Here is a 20,658-nt window from a genome sequence, read left to right as displayed (position 1 = left end):
AATACTATGCAATGATTCATTCAAAGGAGTAAACTTTCTTTCTTTCTTGAAAAACTTAGAAATAGGAGGCACACCTGATGCCGCATTCACATTGTTGTTGATGATGTTTTCATTGAATTTAATGGACTCTCTGCTCGGTTTAAACTTCCCAAATGGTTGTTGACTACTATCACCCTTATCATTCGGAGCCATAGGATTTGCTTGTTCCATTTGACTCATAGTCAGTTGATAATTGTGAAGAGTTGCGCACAACTGTTGGAAAGAAGTAAACTCATAAAACAAAAGTTTTTCTCTAATATCTTTTTGTAAATTAGAAATAAAGATTCTTTGAATATCATTGTCAGGTACTGGAAAAGAAATTTGAGCATACAAATGCTTATATCTACCAATGAAATCAGTCACTTTTTCTTTAACACCTTGTTTACAATGCATTAAATCAATCAAAGTAACTTTAGGACTTATATTGTTTTGAAATTGTTGAATAAAAGCATTTGCAAGTTGTTCAAAAGAAGTAATAGAATAGGAAGGCAATGAGCAATACCATTGTAGGGCTTTATCTCTTAATGTTCTAGTAAACAGTTTTGCAAGCAACCTTTGGTCATAAGCAAAATCAGTACATATTGTTTGAAAGGTCTTAACATGTGTTAGAGGATCACCCTTACCATTATAAAGCTCTAGATGCGTAATTTCAACATGTTTAGGGGGGATAGCTCGAACAATGTCAAGAGAAAGTGGGCTCGCAACATCAAATGTGGGCACACTAAACTTAGATTGATTCATAGGGGCAATTTGTTGCTGTAAAGAAGAGACCGTTTGTGCAAGATTCTTAATGGTCGCTTCAGTCGAAGAGTTCATATTAGACGTGTTAGATTGTGATGGAGGTATTATGTTATTGAAAGAAGGTATTGATTGAGAGTAAGGTGGTGGGACACTATGATAGTTAGTCATAGGAGATGATTGGAAAGGAGGAACACTACAAGGAGGAATGGAATGGTTAAATGAATTGCCCCCTTGTGTCGTGTTTATTTGTGGTGATACAATAGGAACACTTATTGAAGGAATGAATGAAGAAGTCAGATTGAATGAAGGAAGAGGGTTGATTGAAGAAGAAGGATTGCCCCCATGACTAGTGATCATAGGAGGAATGTCTTGTATTGAAGTAGTCATTATGTTTGATGTAAAAGTAGGTATACCAGCAATAGAAGTTGTCAAAGGAATAGAATGATTAACTTGAGTAGGAGGTTGTGTATAACCTAAGGTTTCGACACAACTTTTCATCAGCATCACATTCAAATCCACAATGTGTGCAATACCATGCAAAATATCAATTCCATTCTTATCACTTTGAACCATACGTTTTAGACCCTCAATTAATGAAAGAGCTTCACTATCGGGGTATTCTTGAGACATCCATTGTCGAAAATCATCAAATTGGTTATCCAATTTTGAAAGTTGTTCTACAGAAACCTCATGGAGAGCTTCTTCATCATTAAGAGGATTAGAGGAATTACCCATGTCCTCATTAAAAAGGCCATTCAAATTAGGTTCCATCTCCTCGGTAATTACACCTTGGAAAGACTTAATTCTAAGGCTTCGTCTAACGGGAATAGTGTAAGTAGGACTTATTGTTGTAAAACTCATGCACTAAAGAAAGAGAGAAGATTTTGAATTTTAGAGGTAGCAAATTTCAATAAAACCAGCCAATCTCCTAGATTTAAGCTGTTAAATGCAATTAGGACAATCTCCCGAAATTTCGGAAAAAATGCCCGAGACCGTGGCGAATGGAGTGCACACGGTCCTCGCAACTTTGTTCGAAATTTTCAGGGATGAAAGTTATGATGATTTTAAAGCTAATCTGACAAAATTGAGTGATTTTACGATCTGTAGATAGGCCAAATTGAAGTTGCAATCTCAAAATTGAACCCTACCAAGATTGTTGAAAAATGTAAAATTTGAATTTTGAAAAAGAGGGGGAAACTGAAATTTTGAATTTTATGATTTTAGAAGGAATACTGAAAGCAATGCAGGCTTTGAAATTTAAAAGTTGACTCGATTTCATGCAAAATTCAAATTTGAAAGTGGAAATCAAAGTTGTCGCAATTAAACACTTAATTTCAAAAGTCACAAACTACAAAAATTTGAATAAAACACTGAAATTTCGAATGAATGCCAACACACTTTTCAGATTTAGGACTGTAAGAAACACAATTTTGATATGAATTTTAATTTCAACAATTTTTGAATGATTAGAAGCCTTAATCCAAGCAATCGCTAGACCAACTTTGACTTTAAGTTTGAAAGTGTTAAAATTGATAAAGTCAGCCAAAATTCTGGATTTTAGCAGAAAAATACAGTAAGATCTAGCTCCCAAAATTTCAAAAAAAATGTCGGGGACAAGGGCACTCGGGGTGCACACGGTCCTCGCAACTTTTTTCCAAATTTTCAGGGATGAAAGATATTGTGATTTTATTGCGGAATCCAAAGTTACAGCCGATTTGGAGGTGTTTTGATTAGTGAAATTATCAGTCAAAGGTTGAATCAAGAAGGTTTAAAAATTAGGGTTTTGACATTTAACCACTTAATTTTCAGAATTAAAGCACAAATATGAATTGACAATTTGCAATAGAAGGGTAGATCTGAAACAAGCATTAACAATTAAACATTTCACAAGTTTAATTACTTAAAAAGAAAATTTTAGGGTTTTTATGCAATCAACCTCTAAAATTTGCAAAAGATCAAACATGGAAATATAATTAGGAAAGCAAAATTTTCAGATCTAACCATGAATAATCAGAATGAGGATGTTCACGTCGGGTTCACCAAAATGTAAAGCGGAAAAATCGAACCCTAGTTGTTCTCCCCTCCCCAATCTCCAAGGAGAGAGAAGGGAGAGTCACTAGGGTTGATGGTTTTCACTTAGGAGAGACTTTACATTCAAAAGAGGGGTTGAAACCCACAAGATCCAATCCCACGCAATGCAAGATTGGATTCTAAATGAGTTTCAAGGGTTGTGACATCAAGGATACCCTCTTTTGTAAAGAATGTAGATAGAAAGATTGAACTAGGAATGCATGTAAAGTAGGAAAGATTCACTTATAAACAGAGATAGGGATATGGGATGAAGCTGCGGACCTGGAATTAGCAGTAAAATGTCGAGACGGTGTTGTTCTGCAAATTTGAGCGAAAGTTGACGGGACGATGGCGCCCGACGTGCACACGGTCCTCCGAAAAATCCGCGAAACGAAGGGGGATCTGTTCGTCTTTGCACAAGGATTCCAGATCTTTAATTATAGCCGCGTACCTGCAACCTACACACAGAAAAGAGAGGACGATTGGGGGGTTAGGGATGAGGGGTTTTCCTTTAGGTCAAACCCCGATTTTGGAATTAACCAAGAAATGAGAATGTTGTAAATGTAAATGTTTGTAATGTAAACAAGTACTGATACCTTGTTGTAAGAATGTTTGTATTCTTACATGCGAAGGTGTAATGAATGTTGTATTTTGTATGTTGTAAGTGATCTCCTCTTCAATGGTTGATTCCTTGTCTTGAATGCAACACCTAGCCTTGAATGGAGACTTAGAATGCTCAATTGCTTGAAGGAATGCTTGAATGCTTGAATGTTTGAATGTTTGAATATCGCTTCCGCGTCTTGTTCTTTCTTATTTTCTTCCTCTCTTTTTTGGAAGAGGAAATGTAGTTTATATACTTGTCAATTAGGGTTGATAGACTGATTTTCCCGACCTTAGGCCGACCAGGAAACATTATTTCCCGAATTGCAAACTTAAAGACCCGATGCCCAAAAGAGACCGGGCCCAAAATAGGGCCAGGGACCAGGGCGCTAGGCGCCATGGTCCCACCTCCCGGGACAACAGGGTGCAAGGAAGGATCAGGCCAAGGTGCAGAAAATGCAGTTTTTGGTGTTGTAAACAGGTTTCGGGGTCTCCATTCAAGTTCAACGTTGCGCCGCCATCGTGAAGACCCAAATGTAGTTGAAATTGCAAGTGTCGCAATTTTAGGATGCTACAATTCTATCAAGAGAAAATACTGATCAACTGGATCATCAATCATTCAATTACATACAATCTTGAAGAGCCTGCTTATATAGGCAAGGCTATATGGATATGTGAGCACACAAACATGACATGTGGCTCAATAAGAAACAATGGTAGGTAGGAAATAGGTGTGGGTAGGTAGGAGAAACAATATAATATTCCACATGAGGTGGATCACCCACTGGATGTGGAATGTAACAACAAGATCACACCATAAAAGGTGGAAATTCTCCTACTCACACTATCCCAATGTGGCACAAACACCCAAGTGTCTCATACCTAAACTACTATGAAATGCATTTCCTAAGTAAACTTAAGTAAGGTGTAATAATATCCAAGATGAATAATTATTTACTCCAACACTTATTAATCCAGCTTGTATGGTTAATGTGATAACTAAAAAATTTCTTTATACTTTGCAATTTCATCAAGTGATATATGATGATACTGATGTGGCAGTTAAAGTTTTTGATGTCTTCTCTTGTCCCACTATTGGTTCTATCGCACTTCCTATTGATATTAGCACTAAATGCTTAGATGTTAAATTTTCTATCATTCCTACATTCAATCAATTTTGTGTGAAGTTGGGACATCCTTGGCTCTCTTCCATGAAAGTGATTGCTTCTACTGTTCATAAGTGTTTGAAATTTCCTCATAATGATGAAATCATAACTATTAATCTGTTACTACTTATCAAGTTGCCATTAGTTTCATGCCAAAGTTATTCTATATACTCTAGTCGGTTATCTCTACTGAGATATTCAATCGGTATGCACAGTCCAGTCGGTTATTGAAGAAAGTAGTCTCAGAACATAGTATACACCGATTTGTCTACCGAGTATCATTTCATGTCTATCGAGCAACAAAGATGACACACCGAGTGAAACGTGTTACCAGATTCATTGAACTTGGACATACATATGAAAATGTGTTACAAGATCGAGGAACATCTAACCGTTATCACATTGGAAATTGCACTTAAAGATTGTGTATGATTTTGAGGTCATCTAACCAATGAAATAATTTGCATGGTTATTCATTCAATAAAACATGTTTGTAAGATCGAAGCAATGAATGGATCACCGTCATAAGAGATCTATTTATACAACATGAGTTAAGAATTAAAGAGGTGTGTGCATGAGTATAAGAAGACTGTTACAAAGACACAGAGGTCATTGAGAAGGTTTTCAGAGAATAGTTGAAGAATAGAGTAAATAGAAGGGTTTACTGAGTTACTATATGGGTTACCGAGGTATGCTATAAGAAAGGTAACTTATTCTGAGCACATAGAATCTGTTATAACATTCCAAATGTAAAGTTGCAGATATTTATATTGATTTTATTGTAATATTTTGAAGTTGTAAGAGAAACCTTTAACAGGGTAAAAGACTCTAATCAAGTCTATAAATTGTAAAGCCTCTAACCAGGTGCAACATTTAGTTTAAGTGTTGTGAAATCCTTTAGCAAGGTAGATCTAACAGATCTAGATACTCCTAACAGGGTAAGCTATCAGAAATAGCTAAACATGTAGCTCTAACCGAGCACTCTTTATTATTGCAGTAGTGAAGTTGTGGGTGCCATCCCCAGCGCAGTTTTTCTCTCTAACCAAGAGTTTCTGCGTAACCAAAATATATGTGTTATGGAGTGAATCATGTATGATTGTTATCTATTTGTTTTAGCTTTATATTATGTTACTGCACTATTCGGTTTATGCATAACAATAAAGTTATCATTGAAGAAAAGTTTTGGAGTATTGATTCACCCCTCCCCTCTTAGTACATTAGCTTTCCATATTGGGCCTAACATTAATCATAGCATATATCAACCTACAGTGAACAATGGAGATGTTTGTCTTGATTATTTTTGGTCTAAACAATTCCAACCTCTTCAGCGTAGAAGTGATGCTCTCTTTAAATCATATCAAAAATGGAAAATTGAGATAATTTTGTCATTGAGTAAACCTAGAAATACAACACATAGCATTGCTCTTGATGATCATATACCTCTTCTTGAAGATAAGATTATTCTTTCTTCCAAGGAAAGAAATAATCTTCTTCCCAAAGAGAAATCTATTTCTTCTCCTAACGATAAGACTATATTTCCTCCTAAGGAAAGCGAATTCCTTCTCCTACGGATGAGTCCACTCTTCCTCCCAAGGATAAAAATGCTCTTCCTCCCAAGTCTCAAGATATTCCTCCTAAGGGTAGACCTATTCCTCCTCCTCATGATGGACCCCGTCTCCTTCCTACACCTCCCATTCCTCCTTTATTTGGTGCAGTTTCGCTTCCTACATCTTACAAAGACAAGAGACTGACCTCTCCTATTATTCGGCCTAAAAGACCTCAACCTATTTATACTTCCTTAAAAGAAGAAAACATGCCTACCTAATGAACCTAAACCTTCACAACCTTCAGCTAAAACTAAACGAAACCATTGTGCAAGAGAACACCGACGAAGAGGTCATGCTAGAGCTCGTGAACTTGCTTTCCAAACCATTTCTTCTCCTAAAACACCAACTGTTGACATGATTCCATTTTCTCCTAATGAGGATGTTTAACCTAATTCGCCAAGATGCAAAATGATTAAGACAAATGATGGTTCAAGTTCTATTCCTATTAGAGCTCTTATTTTAATTAATCATGATGAAGAAATAGGTGAGAATGTTGTTAATGATGATAATGTTAATCCTAATATTTTTGATGATGAATATGAATATGTTGATATTGACAATGATTTATCTAAGAAATTTTCAAAAGCATTAATCCTAGCTCTTAGTAACAGACAAAATGATCCATCATTAGAGCATGGTCCTTGTTTGGAACTTGTGATAGCTCCATCTACCGTTCTTGATGTCGCTCCTCTTGCATGTTGTCCACATTCCCGAAATAATGATGAGAAAGATTGGGGGTAGACGACATGATTGATTAGCTTCGTTAAGCACATTTAGATTATCTCTCTCTCTCTCCTCTCTTGCTTGTTTGTGACATTCTTCTATTTGTCTCTCCATTCTTCTATTTGTTTTCCTTAGTGTTGTCTACTTGAGGACGATGCAAAGCATTGAGATCTCTTTTGGTCTCTCCCATGTTGACTCAAAAGACATGTTGGAGATTGTTGGACATTGTTGTTGCTAGGATATGTTGTTGTCATTCATGTCAGCATATTCCTGTGAATTGCTATGATGTTTGTAGATTGATCATATCATATGATCCGGTTTTGCAGTTTGTTTATCTGATCAGTGCTTTTGCAGAGTTCAGTATTTCCTTCGATATATTCCAGTGTGATAAGATCTTGAGCTGAGATTTTGGGAGAATGTTTGGAATGGTCTTGTGTATCTTCATTTTAGATGGTTCATAATTTGGTGCTCTGCAAGTTATCTTTCTTCGTGATAGTTGCTGATTGGTTGTGTTCTTGCTTTCAGATGTTGATCAATGAAGATTTGATAAGTGGTGTTCGTACAACTATTTCTGATGATTCTAACGTGCTTGCTAGTGTTTCTTAGTCATTTCCTATTTTTTTTCATGATCCGCGTTGATCGTTGTGCAAGTTTTTTATGGTTTCTATGAACCGGTGATGATTTTCGTGTTATAATGCAGTATTTATTGTGGTGTGGCGGGTTGCAGTTGTTCTTCACGTGATTTTCAATGGAGTTAAGCATTTGAGAATTTGAATTAGGTCCATGTTATGTCATGTAAATCATTATATTGGTTTGGTGTTCGATCTTTGTACCATGTGATTTAATTTTGTAATTGTTAGTTGAGGGTTTAGCCGACCTTGTTATCAAGGTTGATGAATTGCATATATAGGTGATATTGTCATGTATTTTGGTATCAAGGTTGTGTCTGCATTGTTAGAGAGAGGTGTATGTGCGATCAAGTGATTCATCCTTCGACGTTGTGATTAAGGAGAGATTAGTGTTGTAGAGAAGACATTTGTGCTTAACCGGAACTATAATTAGACATTTGGAGATGCTATTCTTTCAATTCATTTCTTCTGTATTGTAGTCTGAATCTTGTTGTATGTCAGTGAGACTTCCATGAGAGTTGTAGCCTTCCAGGTCATTGTATTTGAGCAGTGAGCTCTAGGTAGTGTGCTTGAATGCATGTGTATTCCCCATTGTAATTTTTTCACATACTATTGTAGAGTATCATCTTACTGTGGATAGGTTCCCACTGTGTTTTTTCCCCTTAACCAGGTTTTCCACGTCAAAATCTTGGTATTGTGTGTTGTTCTATTAACTTACTTATCTTTATTATTACTGTAGTTTATCAAATTTGTATTTGTGATTAAGTTAGTTGATCTAGTGAAGACTGATTGACCCCCCCTCTCAGTCTTCCTTCATTGTTGTTGCCAACAAGACACATGTGTCCCTTTCTTCGATGTCGGTTTCCTTTCTTTGGAGGATGAGGGAAATTCTATGCATAATATATACATGGTATACATGAGTTATCATAAAAAGCATACTGAATCCAAATTTAGGTGTAGCCACCTCATGTTTTGTGTTTTGTGATCATTATCCTTTGATTTGTCCTCACTTGGGGACTAAATTATTGTGATAACATGCTTTTTATTTTTGGGTGTATCCTACCTTAAAGCAATTGCTCCTGACAAGGTGTACGCAATCGCTTTAACGTGGGGGCACACACTTCGCTCAATGGTTCTCTCTTGCATTTCTTGATACTTAAAGTTACTTAGCATTCAAGAGCAATTGAGAATTTTTAGTCTTCCTTCAAGCCTTGGAGCAACAATAAAATAAAGGATTAAGCATTGAAGTGGAGATCAACATCCTATTTCATGAAACCCTAATTCCACGTGGAGGCAAGCAAAACTTCACAATGAGGTATAATCATTTCATTTTCAATTATAATTAAGCATCTCCCTCTAACGAAGAAGATTTCTTTTCAGCCATTTCAATTACATTTATCTCAATTTCATAGTTAATTTTGAAACCGGGGTTTGACCGAAGGCAAGCCCCTATTCCCAACCTATTTCCCTTTCTTTCTATGTGTAGGAATTAGGTTCACAACTATAATTCTGGAAATAAGCTTTAGACATAAAGATGGAAAAACCTTTTTCGACGTGCAGAAAATTCGGAGGACCAAGAGGCGACGCCACGGTCCTTGCTTTTTCTGGGCATTTTTGTAGGGAAGATCCAAGTTAGCTGATATTCTTTAGATCTAGGTGCACGCCAAAATATTGAACTTGTAACTTAGTATTTTCTTAGTTTTGTTTTCAATTTTAGCACTCTATTGTAATTTAGCATTTCAACTTATGAAAGAGGGAAAAACACATTATAATCAATCAATCCACTTAGTATTCAATCCTTATCTGATTTGTGATTGAATCTAGTGGATTCCCCCCCTCTTTTGAATGTAAAGGAAACCTCCCCCATAAAAGTAAAAATTGATTTGGTGATTTCTCCTTCTATGTTGCAAATTGCCAAATCAAAATTTCCCCTTTACAATAATAAGCACTATACTCTCACCTTCACTAGTTCATTGATAGCTTGATGAGAGTCTTCTCCAGATTCTCTTGTCTCTATTTTTTTTTCTCATATCAAATTTATCTTCATTTAGCTATTTTGATCTTCGATCATCCGTTGCTTGGAGTTGCATGTGATCTATGACCGACATCAGAACTTGGCTCAGTTATCACTTCCCACAGAATCTAATATATATACCGGTTCATATATCAAGTTGACCACACATGCCTTACATACTATTAAAATATATGGCATATGTTTCACTTGCATAGGTCAGCCGAAGATATAACAAAAATTAAAGCCAACTAGGATATACACATTACCCTTAATGCTTAACCATGTCCAAAAAATGCAAGGTCATAATCAATCAATTAAAGAACCGTGGATGTAAAAACCAACTATACTATTTTGGAGGAATAGAGAAACTAACATACTGAATTACTAGACTAAATATCTCATCTTTTGGGGATCCAAACCATGTGAAATCTAGAATACAGGTACATCCGATGTGCATGTGTACGACCCAAACCACAAATCCTTATTTGTAACTATGAAGAAATGCAAAGCAAAACATGATAGACAAAATCACCAAAATATTGGAGCAAGAAAAAATGAGACAACAAAAGTATGTTGACATCAATGACAACTGGTAGCCAGCAAAACATTCTCCTTCATCAATGAAAAAGCTTCAACAATCTCCCCCTTTGTTAGTGATGGCAAAATAAAAAAAAAAGATTGCTAAACAAAAATATTTTGCCAATCTCCTTCTAGCTACTTATACTTCAAAATTCTCAAAAGTTCACCTTTTACAATCTCTCCCCATTAGCCAAACATCTCATCTTCTTATTATCTCTCCTTTTCCAGATATATCATTCTCTCATTCTCTTCCCCTTTTCCATAAAGGACAAAGGATATAAACAATGATACCTATACACATCTTCAGACAAAAAAAATGAAAGTCCCAGTTACCTTTTTGCAGAAAAATCTCCTTGTATTTTTCTTTGAGTTCTAGGAAAAATGAGTTCCAAGAACTAATAGCAGATGTCAATGTTGTGCATTGAGAATTACATCACACAAGCAGCCCAATAAAAATTTAACAAACAAAATTTAAAAATTCCGCCCTTCAAAATTAAAAATTAAATTTGTTTTTTAAATAAAAACTTTGAAATTAAAAATTGTCTACCAATTAAATGTTTTATATGCCAGAGATATAGGGTGGGTGGGCCTGAACAGTGGGTTCCATTTGGATATAAAAAATTGAAAATTATTTATTTGGCATATGGGAAAAATGGAAATTAATTTTTGTGGCATATTGTAAAATTTTTGGGGATCCAGTTGCTTGCATGTAGCCTAATTGACATTTTATCTTCTACAGGGCATAACTCGAGCATATGATGATAGTTTTTCGACTTCTTATAGTCATTGGAAAGGTGACTCAACGTACTTCATAGACATATGATTAGCTTTTCTAGTTTTTTCTATTTGGGTAGTTAAATGTCAGCTAGAAGTGACAGGTACCTTGATGACTTTGAGAGGTCATAACTTGAGCATACATAGTCAGATTTTGGACTTCGAATATTCGATGAAAAGCTCTTGGAGAGCATTACACTTAGGTTTAGATTTGGAGCAGGTTTGACATGATTTATTTTCTAATATCTTGATATGAGTTGTTTATTGGTTCTCTTGATTATGGTGACATTATGAGTTTATGGCATGATACATGTTGGAGATTTTGATTTAATGTCATTGTATACTCGATGGTGTATCTTGATTTCTCTCATGTTGACATGGTTATCAGTTTTGGTTTGAGTATGTATGTTGCATTGTTGGTTCTACAAGTCATGTAGTGTTGTAGGTAGTCCATACTTACATGATTGCACCTATAGCTTGGATATGGGTTGTCTATGCCTATAGATCTTTCACTGTTTACGCATATTCAGATTTGGTGGCTTGGCTTAGTCATTAGTTCGCTAATTTTCTATCATGTTGAGGAGGAGAGATGTTGTTACCAGGTATAGTCATGATGGGGGACCTATATGGTTGACTATGTGATGCTGACAAGTTGGACACATTGAGAGTTAGATGCTTATTTCATGGATTTGATCATGATGCCATGGTTGTTCCTTGTGTTTAGGGGCTTTGGCATGACATGGTTGGATATGCAAGTGCTTTTATTGATGATGATTTGTTTTGGATTCCTGATTGGTTATGACAGTGTATCTTCTTGTGTTGAGGATCATGGTTACTTTGACTTTTGAGAGCTCATGATGTCGGTTTTGAGTTCTTCGATTGTTAGATGGCTTTGGTTAATTCTCATGTTAGATGATGGTTTTATCATGATGTCATGGATAACTTATATACACTTTTAGTGGGAGATTTTGACAGTGATGATGTGGCGGTTTAGGATTTGATCCTGATTGTTTGTTGGTGGTTTTGTATCTTCTTGAGATAGAGTTCATGGTTTACTTGATATTGTTGACATTTCAGTTGTATGTGTGTAGACTTGGATGATCTTCATTTAGGAGATGGTTATCACGATGTTATGGAGAGCTTGGTATCATGGTTCAGTGGGAACTTGTAGCAGTGATGTATATTCACCATTGGATGGTGGATGATCTTATTAGTGTGTAGATGTTTGGAGGATGCCTTAGATCCCGTTGTTGTAGAAGGGTCTTTCACATTTGCGGGTACACTTGTAGGAGATGGTGACCTTCATGAAATTTGAGGATGTTGACATCTTGAAGGCTCAAGGAGTCCTTGGTTAAGGTGTGGTTTATGCTTTCATTGACATATTATCCTTGTTTGATAGGATGGTTGATATTATGTCATGATGCACTCTTGATTCTAGATTAGAGTTTTGGCATGATATGGTTATTTGATATGTTCATATGGAGCATGTTATCTCTTTGGAGGAGATGGTTAGATCATTTTGTCATGCTTATGTTCTCGATTCTATGGTTGGAGCTTTGACATTGATCTTCGTGGTTTCTCTTTGTATTGGGTACATGATTATTTGCTTGATTACTTTGTGGTGGTGCTATGTTGCATTTGGAGTTTGGCATGGATTGATTGGTTATAGGTACTCATGTATACTCGAAGACATAGGTGATGCTGGTATTCTCTTGTGATTAGAGACATGTGTTGAGATGGTTGATGGTTTCAGCAGGAAGTCCAAGGAGTATTCACTTGGTATAGACTTGAGAGGAGATTGTTCTTAGATGAGTCATGATGACTTGGATATCTTGGATGAGCATTCTCATTCCCCACTCTTGATCTACTCAACGGTTTACTACTTGAGAGGTATGGCCCATCATTTTTTTCAGGTGCATTATATTTATGCTTATCTTTCATAGATATGGATCTTCAACTATGGAGATATTTAGTTCTGGAGGGTTCATTTGAGAGATGTATGGCATTGATTATCTCCTTGTGCATTTGAGTTATTATTATGATGGTGACAATTATTGATATTAGTTTGGAAGATGGTTTATTGGGCGTATTCCTCAAGCTTGGGAATGAATATTTAGTTTGATCTTCTTGGTTATGAGAGGCTTATATCCATGTTGATTACATGATATATATATTTTTTGGTCCAAGGGACTGAATGATGTTTGGGTGTTGTTATGCTTTTCATGTGGGGTTTTATGGAGGAGATCAAAGATGGGGAGCATTTGCAAGTTTGACCTCAAAGTCATGCATAGCTCTGCTACTTCTCTTTGTCTCATGTAGGAAAAAGTTCTTAGCAATACGGTGGGTGAAGAGGGTATTCATAGGGAGTAATTCAAGTTCCTAACTGAGGATTGGAACAACACCCCGCTACAAGCTGGCCAAGGGGTTAAAAAAATTAGAAATGTCTAGTTGCTTAGTTGTCTTTCCTTTTATTGTTTTCTATTTCTAGGAGTTGGACTCCTTTGATAAACTTTATATGTTATTATGGTGATCTTCTTTATTAGTTGTTACTATAGTTTATGGTTTCCTTCTGATTAGTTATGGTTACTGTCAAACAACTATGGCTGTGCTGTTTCGACATGTTTTGATTTTGCTGTTTAACTTTGGACGCCCTTGGGCTATGGTTGTATAAGGGACAACACCCTTGTTTTATTTCTCATAATATAAAAAACATAGTAATATGATTTTGTTATTGATTATTATTTTTAAAATTTTAATCATTATTATACGTATACAAATCTTCTTATCAATTGTTGGGAAAATGGTGTTGTACACCTTGCATAATAATGCTTCATTGTTGTATTACTTTATTATTGTGTGAGGTGGAGATGGAATTATATTGTAATATCCTATTGTATAACACATGTGAGCACCTAGATGGATGTGCAACATGTAGAGATTTCCTTGGAATATTCTTGTAACCACTTGATGAGTTGTATTGACATATTGGTACTATTATATTGCATTTATTTAACAACGAGGAATGTAATTGTTATGAAGTACCCAATATTAAATGTGGGTCAAGGGTAGGTAGAAAAAATATTATATTTTATTGTCACATGGTTTTGGGCACATGGTTTTGATGTAATACCACTTGGTGGTTTTGTGGGAGCTTGTGTTTATAAAAGCACCACAGGGTTAGTTGTCTGGGTTGGTCAGTTAGCCATGTTAGCATTTGTGAAGGGAGGAAGCATGGCATGGGATGTGTGGATTCTTGCTTGGTCACATGGAGTGCTTGGTTATGGCTGAGTTTTCCATAGTTGTATTGTAATAGAGGCATTGCTGATAATACATGGTGGATGATGCTTTTGGAGGCTGGGTTTATCCCTCATGAGGATTTTCCTAGGATATATCTTGTATCACATTTTCATGGGTATGTTGTCTATTCTTTGCATGTGGATTCTATGTGTTGATTTGATTAAAATCTAAATTGGATTATGTGAAAATTGTCATAAAGTTGGGTGCAAGTTTCCTTACATCAATTACATTATAATCTTGGTCTTAATTAATAATTTTTTTTTCTAATTTCAAATTATTTAATTTTTATTAAATAATTATTAAATAGAATTATTTTAATTAAAATAATTGTTTAATTTTAATTTTATAATTATTAATTAAATTAAAATTTTAGTCTTGATTATTATTAATTATTATAATCTTAAAAATATTATAATTATGATTAAAGTTAGAATTAGGAATGCGATAAGATTGTACTTAGAATTATTCAAAAACTAAAATAAATAAATAAATTAAATATTACTAATAAATATAACTAAAATATGAATAATTGATATAATAATATATTAGGGTTCAATTTTCTTGTACTTAATTTATCAATATTTTTATTTTAGATCCTATTCCTAATATTATTTCATAACTTTTTTGCAATGTAGACTATAAATATCACTAATCATTTGTTCATCAATTTCAATTATATTAATTGCACTTATACTTGCTATGAATAAAAATTAAAGCCAACATCATCTAACAAAATTCTAATGTAACAATAAAACAAATACTGGCCCACACTTGTTTCTTTAATTTTGATTTTATTTTTTATCCAAAACCTCATAAATTATTTCTATTTATAAAAAATATTTAAAAAATCTTTCATATTATACCAAATTATATCACGCCGTTTAAAAAAATCACACTATTTAATCCCCCCCCAAACTCTCATAATTTATTCCGCTACTAAAAACATAATTAAATTAATCTAATTAACCATAATCTCATCTTCAAATCAAATCTTACAAGAGGGTAAGGTATGTACACCTCATTTGTAGTGCAGTTAGGTACCTTCCACAAGAAGTACGAGGTAGTCCCATACTGCTCTAACCCATCTTAGACCCTTACATAGATGATTGACATTGTGGACTATAAAAGACATTATTATTATTTATAAAAAACGTAAGAATCAAATTATAAAACATATAAAACATGCTGAGCAAATTATGGCGCGGACCAAATAGAAGCAAATCGCCACCTCAAGCGTTAACGGGCAAAAAATTGATTGTTTCGAAACATCTCGTCCAAATCCAATCAAACGGCTAATTTGAGAGCGTATTTGAATTTGTACCTTTCTTCGGTTTCAGAGGCACTTTTAATCGTACCTCTGCTTTTAGTTTTTCATTTTCTGAGATTCACAGGGACTCCTCATCCTTGGAAGCAGCCGGCAACAAGATAATTCTGTTTGACGGGCCTGGATGATGTTCGTGGAGGAAGAAATAATCTCTGCCAATGTTGAAGCTCTATCACTACATTGTCTCTCTAAACAGTAATGTTTTCTTGCTTTCCGATGAAAGCAACATGGGTTGAGCCATTCAGGTACAATAGTACCCTGCATTTAAAGCATTCCCTGTTTAGTCTTTGGGTTTTGATTATTGGGTGACTGTGGATTGCATAATTTAGAAACAGGGTCACAGGGTATACGAGGATCATAGAAAGCACACAACTGCAATCTCATCTATTATTTTCTTTTGCGTGTCTTCTTAAGCCATCAACCCTGTTTTCTGCTTGCAAGTTCCATGGTGATTTGTTGTGATTGTTTTGTTGAATCATGTTGCGTTTCTGGTATGGAATTAGGCATGTCTTGTTTATTAGGCCTTCTTGTTGTTTGTCTGTGAAACGGGAGCATTTTATTTTCCCTCTTTCAGTTATGGAGATTTAAGAAGTATTTTCTGGGTGTAGGGTTGGGGTTTGTTTGTTAGCTAGTTGTTTAGATTGAAGGTGGGCATTGTCAGGATTTAAGTTGTATATTTTGTGGTTGGGTATATCTAGATCGAAGTGGGGTGTTGATTTCTTTCATCTTTCATAATAATAAATTGCTTCTAGAAAGAAATACTCCTGAATCATTCCTTGATGAAGGCTATGGTATTTGCAATTGATGTTTGACCGTGTGACTGATACAGGATGATGTGTCGGTTTTTCTTGACTATGAATTAATGCTTGCCTATCACAGATTCACAAGCCATAGCATGATGTTTCAAGGTGGAATATGATTGGTGACGGTATTGGTAAGGTACAGGCATCCTGGCGGAAGACTGGATTGGGTTATATAGATTGTATCAGTATTGTTATCATCATAAGTATGGTCAAGAGAGGAGCTTAGTACAATAGGCAATAGATGGAAAAGCCCTAAAATATCATGTTATAGATATTGTGGGTGCACCAGCCTTTAATGAATTTGTATTTGATCCCATCATTTCCCATTTATTTCTTGGTTGATAAATAATTATATCGATTCATATGACTCCGATTAAGGCTATATCTCTGCGAGGATTCATATGTGAAGGTGAATCTTCTATTAAGTCTTATTCACATAAAGGGTGTGCATGTGGGGGATGTTTCCAGTGTGAAGCTAAAGCCAAGGACTCATATGATTTCAAGTCACTAATAGTTGAAGGAAAGATTCTGTGGGAGGTTTGAGTTTGCCATAAATGAAGTCTCTAGAGGTATGATTTCCCATATGATCAAATCTTTGGTACTCAAATATGCCTATAGAGTATAGTATTTAATAGATATGTTTGCCATTACTTGTTATTCTGTTTTAGCTTCTTTAACACATTGGACTTAGCTTTCTAGAAATATTTTAAGCTATGTTAATTGCATAATTCTATTGTCTTTATATCGGGTCATATACACCGGGTGTAACTTTTGTAAAGTCCAAGTTCAAGGTATTGTATGTCAAAGTCAGAGAAAGCAGTGAAAATGAAATTAATACGATCCAAGTGGTTAACTGTATGACAAATTGCAATTTTCAGCCATGATGTCAAATTCTATGGAATTTGTTCATGTTTTAGCAGAACACATAATTGCAAATGTGAATGAATCTGATGGAAAACCTTGGGCATCTATTTTATTATGATTAAAAAGCTAACGAGTGTATTTATCTCCTTAGGAAATTTAACCTTGTTTGTGGAAACCTTTTCTTTAATTTCTTTTCCTCAACAAAATTTAGCTTTACCATTATCATTGAAAGCATTAATAAGAAGATGAATTTTGATGCATCCATTGTAGCTCTAAATTTACTTTATGATTATATTTACATATTGTTTTGCATGCATTGATACGTGTTCTAGCTTCATGGTGATTTGGCATGGAACAAGGAAAAGTAATACTCTCTTTATTGGAAGTAGGGAGAGATATAGTTTGTAATAGATGTTTTTGGATTCATAAAATTTAATCATATGAATGATATGATAATTTTAATTGTGGTGGTTGCAGGTAGGTGGCGATATTCTTCCCAATGAAGCTGATCCTTGATTTTGCATCCATAATTTTAGGTACATCTCTTGTAGTTGCCGTGTCTTGGAAATATCACTAAAGGTTGGCAGTTACCACCATTTTCTACTTGCTTTTTAAAATGGATGCTTTATAGGTAGTACAACCTATACAAATATTGTTTCTCATTGTTACTTCTTAAAAATAATTTTTGGTGTCAAAATATGGAATCATACATTTTATGTTTGGTGTCTGAATGCTGAATCATTTCATTTGCATAGGTTTTTTGCCAAGTATATTTTCAATGCATGCAATTATCTTTGCATCAGCTGCATTTCTCCTTGATAGGCCTTCTGTAACTGTTTCAGTGGTGGTTGTTAATCTTCTTGATTGGCCATTCTCTTATCTTGCAGCAGATCCTCTGGTTATCTATGCTATAGCCACTAGAAGTTTTTTAAGAGTCCTTTTGGCTGGAGCAACAACTTCCATTTATGTGATGGTAAGCATTGCTTTTGGCTTTTGAAGAGCATATTTGTAATTCCTTTTGAATTGTTTTTCATAGATTTCTGCATATTTGGTCAACCTATAAGATCTCTTCACTATTTGTTGAAGTTTTTTTATATCTAGTAAGCTGATATGCTTATTTAGTTTTCAACCACTTAATTACAGGTTTTATACATAAGCAATTGAAAACTCTGAACAGTTTTTGTCTTTGTAATTTTTACTTTATTTATTAGTGAGGTTTAAAGAAAGAACGGGGATTGGATGTAGGATTTTTTATTTCAGTATGGCATAAAAGAATGTGTACAATGAAAACAATATGAAGCTAATTTTTTGATCAAGTCCTTAAAGAATGTGTATGGATTGCATTTTGGCAATTTATAGTTAACATAGAGCAAATTGTGAATTATAATAGAGCTTATTTTCAGCCCTCATGTTTATATCTCCATGAATGAGTAGGGGTTTGTAATTTAAGTAGGATAAATTGCAAACAAATGTAGAGCTTATTTTCAGCTATGATTTGGTTTAGATCTCCAGGGATGCATAAGATTTGGATTGCGATTGTATGCTGTTTAAACAGGTAATATGTGGATGATTATTGAACTTATTTTCCTTAGCTATTTTCAGATATTTTTGTTTAATTAAGGTCTTACATAATGTGTATTGTTCAGATTCTGATGGTTTGCATGGTAAATGTGAAAAATGTTTTGTTTTGAGGTTCCAATTAGGTCCTTAAAGATCATGAAATATTAATTTATAGTTTAAGAAGAGTACATTGTGAACAAATTTAGAGTGTGGATCTTGAGAAACTTTGTGCAAGGTCCGAGTTTTCTTGATTTGTTGAATGCCAAGTATGTGTGATAAGGAATTTAATAGCTTGTTTAGTTGTCTATGTTTTTTAAATAAGATTTACAAAAAATCTTTTTGCAATTAGCACTTGCATTGACTGTGCTAATATGTAACACTAGCTAATAATCTTTTATTTAGTCATGGATACTAAAGGTGATCTCTAGGGATGATTGAATAACACCTTCCTGGATGGGAACATTAAAACGTGTACTGTTTGAGCTCTCTAAGCTAGAGATGACATACCATAAGGTCTATGAGCTCCATGTATCTTGGAAGTTATGTTGACCCCGAGACTAAAAATTGCATCATTTTGTGCAATTAATTTATGGCTGCTGTTTCAAACTTGTTACAGTTCTCCCACATGTTCAATCAATTTAACTTATTGCTACTCTATGTCTCTGTATCTTGACACAACTCATGTCATGAGTCATAATTATAGAATTTTGAATACTTATACCATACTTACATGATCTTTTTGTCTCCTTCCAGGAGGTTTGATATAACCATGCCCTACCCATATTTTTTTGTATTGTTAATAAATTGCTGGGACACTTATTATACTTTTGCACATTCTGAAAACGTGTCTAGATAATGGATCTCTGTGATACCTGATTGGACAGAATGAGTGATTCTTGATTGTCAAACTTGAATCTCTTTAGAGATTTTGCTTCATGGAAATTTACTTTAGACAAATGTAAGTTTATGGTTTAACGCTGCCTATTTTGCCTATCAAATATTATGTTTTTAAAATATTCAAAATTTACAAGTCCTTACAATATCATTTTTATGCATATATCTGAGAATATAACATATGTAAAGAAATATTACGAAATTCCTTTTCCATTCTTCCAATTTGTTGGTAATTGGATACTTCTGTTGTAAAGCTACTTAGGTGGCCCTTTTGCAACAATAATCTCTGTCACTTTGCCCATATCTTATCTCAAATGCCTCGTCATATCCATCTTTTCTCGTTTATGCAGCCACCTATCTTGAGAAAAGCTAGATTATAAGTCAAATCTCATCCCTTAAACAAAAGAAGAATGCCAAATGATGGTTAAAGCCTTAAAAAAATCAGCTTTATACTTTCTAGGCATCAGCAAATGTGCCCTCCTACTGTAAATAAGCCCAAGTAATCAACTTGTAGCCATAAATCCCATCCAAGATCTGATTTTGCTGTGCATTTGGATCCTTTGCAGTATAAATGTGTATATAGCCAAAAATCAGAAAAATCAATGCCAAAACAAAGTCATGAGGGTGCACAATCAAATCAAATGATGAGATGTTAGGCAATTCTGTAGCAGGATAAGAATTTCAAACAATTTATAAAGCCCTTTTCAGTAGATCAAATTTTTAGGGATCTAAAAAATTAGCAGCAATAGAGAACAAAAACAAGATATTAAAATAATACTCTACCTCCAGCTACCACCAAAACTCAAAAAATCAGATCTCAATTCAATCCACACTAATAGCTGCAAGATAGGATGTAGGTCACATTCCCTAGGAAAAAGGAGCTAAACACATGCCTTGTGGTAGAAGAGAAAATATCCTTAGCTCATGTAGCACCTAGTTATCATGAAAATTCAGTCATATAAAACTCATTCATC

The 20,658-nt window shown here is 34.7% G+C and overlaps 1 long non-coding RNA gene across 2 annotated transcripts; it reads left to right on the top strand.

Annotated features, from left to right (window-relative positions):
• Positions 1-15,462: 15,462 nt before the first annotated feature.
• LOC131027115 (uncharacterized) lies at positions 15,463-18,275 on the top strand. 2 transcript variants are annotated; one of them, XR_009372425.1, is made up of 4 exons: positions 15,463-15,808; positions 16,443-16,935; positions 17,708-17,766; positions 18,121-18,275. It is a non-coding gene; the product is annotated as an uncharacterized LOC131027115 (long non-coding RNA). The 2 variants fall into 2 exon arrangements; XR_009372424.1 differs by having other exon boundaries at positions 18,118-18,275.
• Positions 18,276-20,658: the final 2,383 nt, after the last annotated feature.

This window comes from Cryptomeria japonica, chromosome 5, assembly GCF_030272615.1.
Source record: "Cryptomeria japonica chromosome 5, Sugi_1.0, whole genome shotgun sequence".
NCBI lineage: Eukaryota > Viridiplantae > Streptophyta > Pinopsida > Cupressales > Cupressaceae > Cryptomeria > Cryptomeria japonica.
This window is presented reverse-complemented; position numbering and strand designations above follow the sequence as displayed.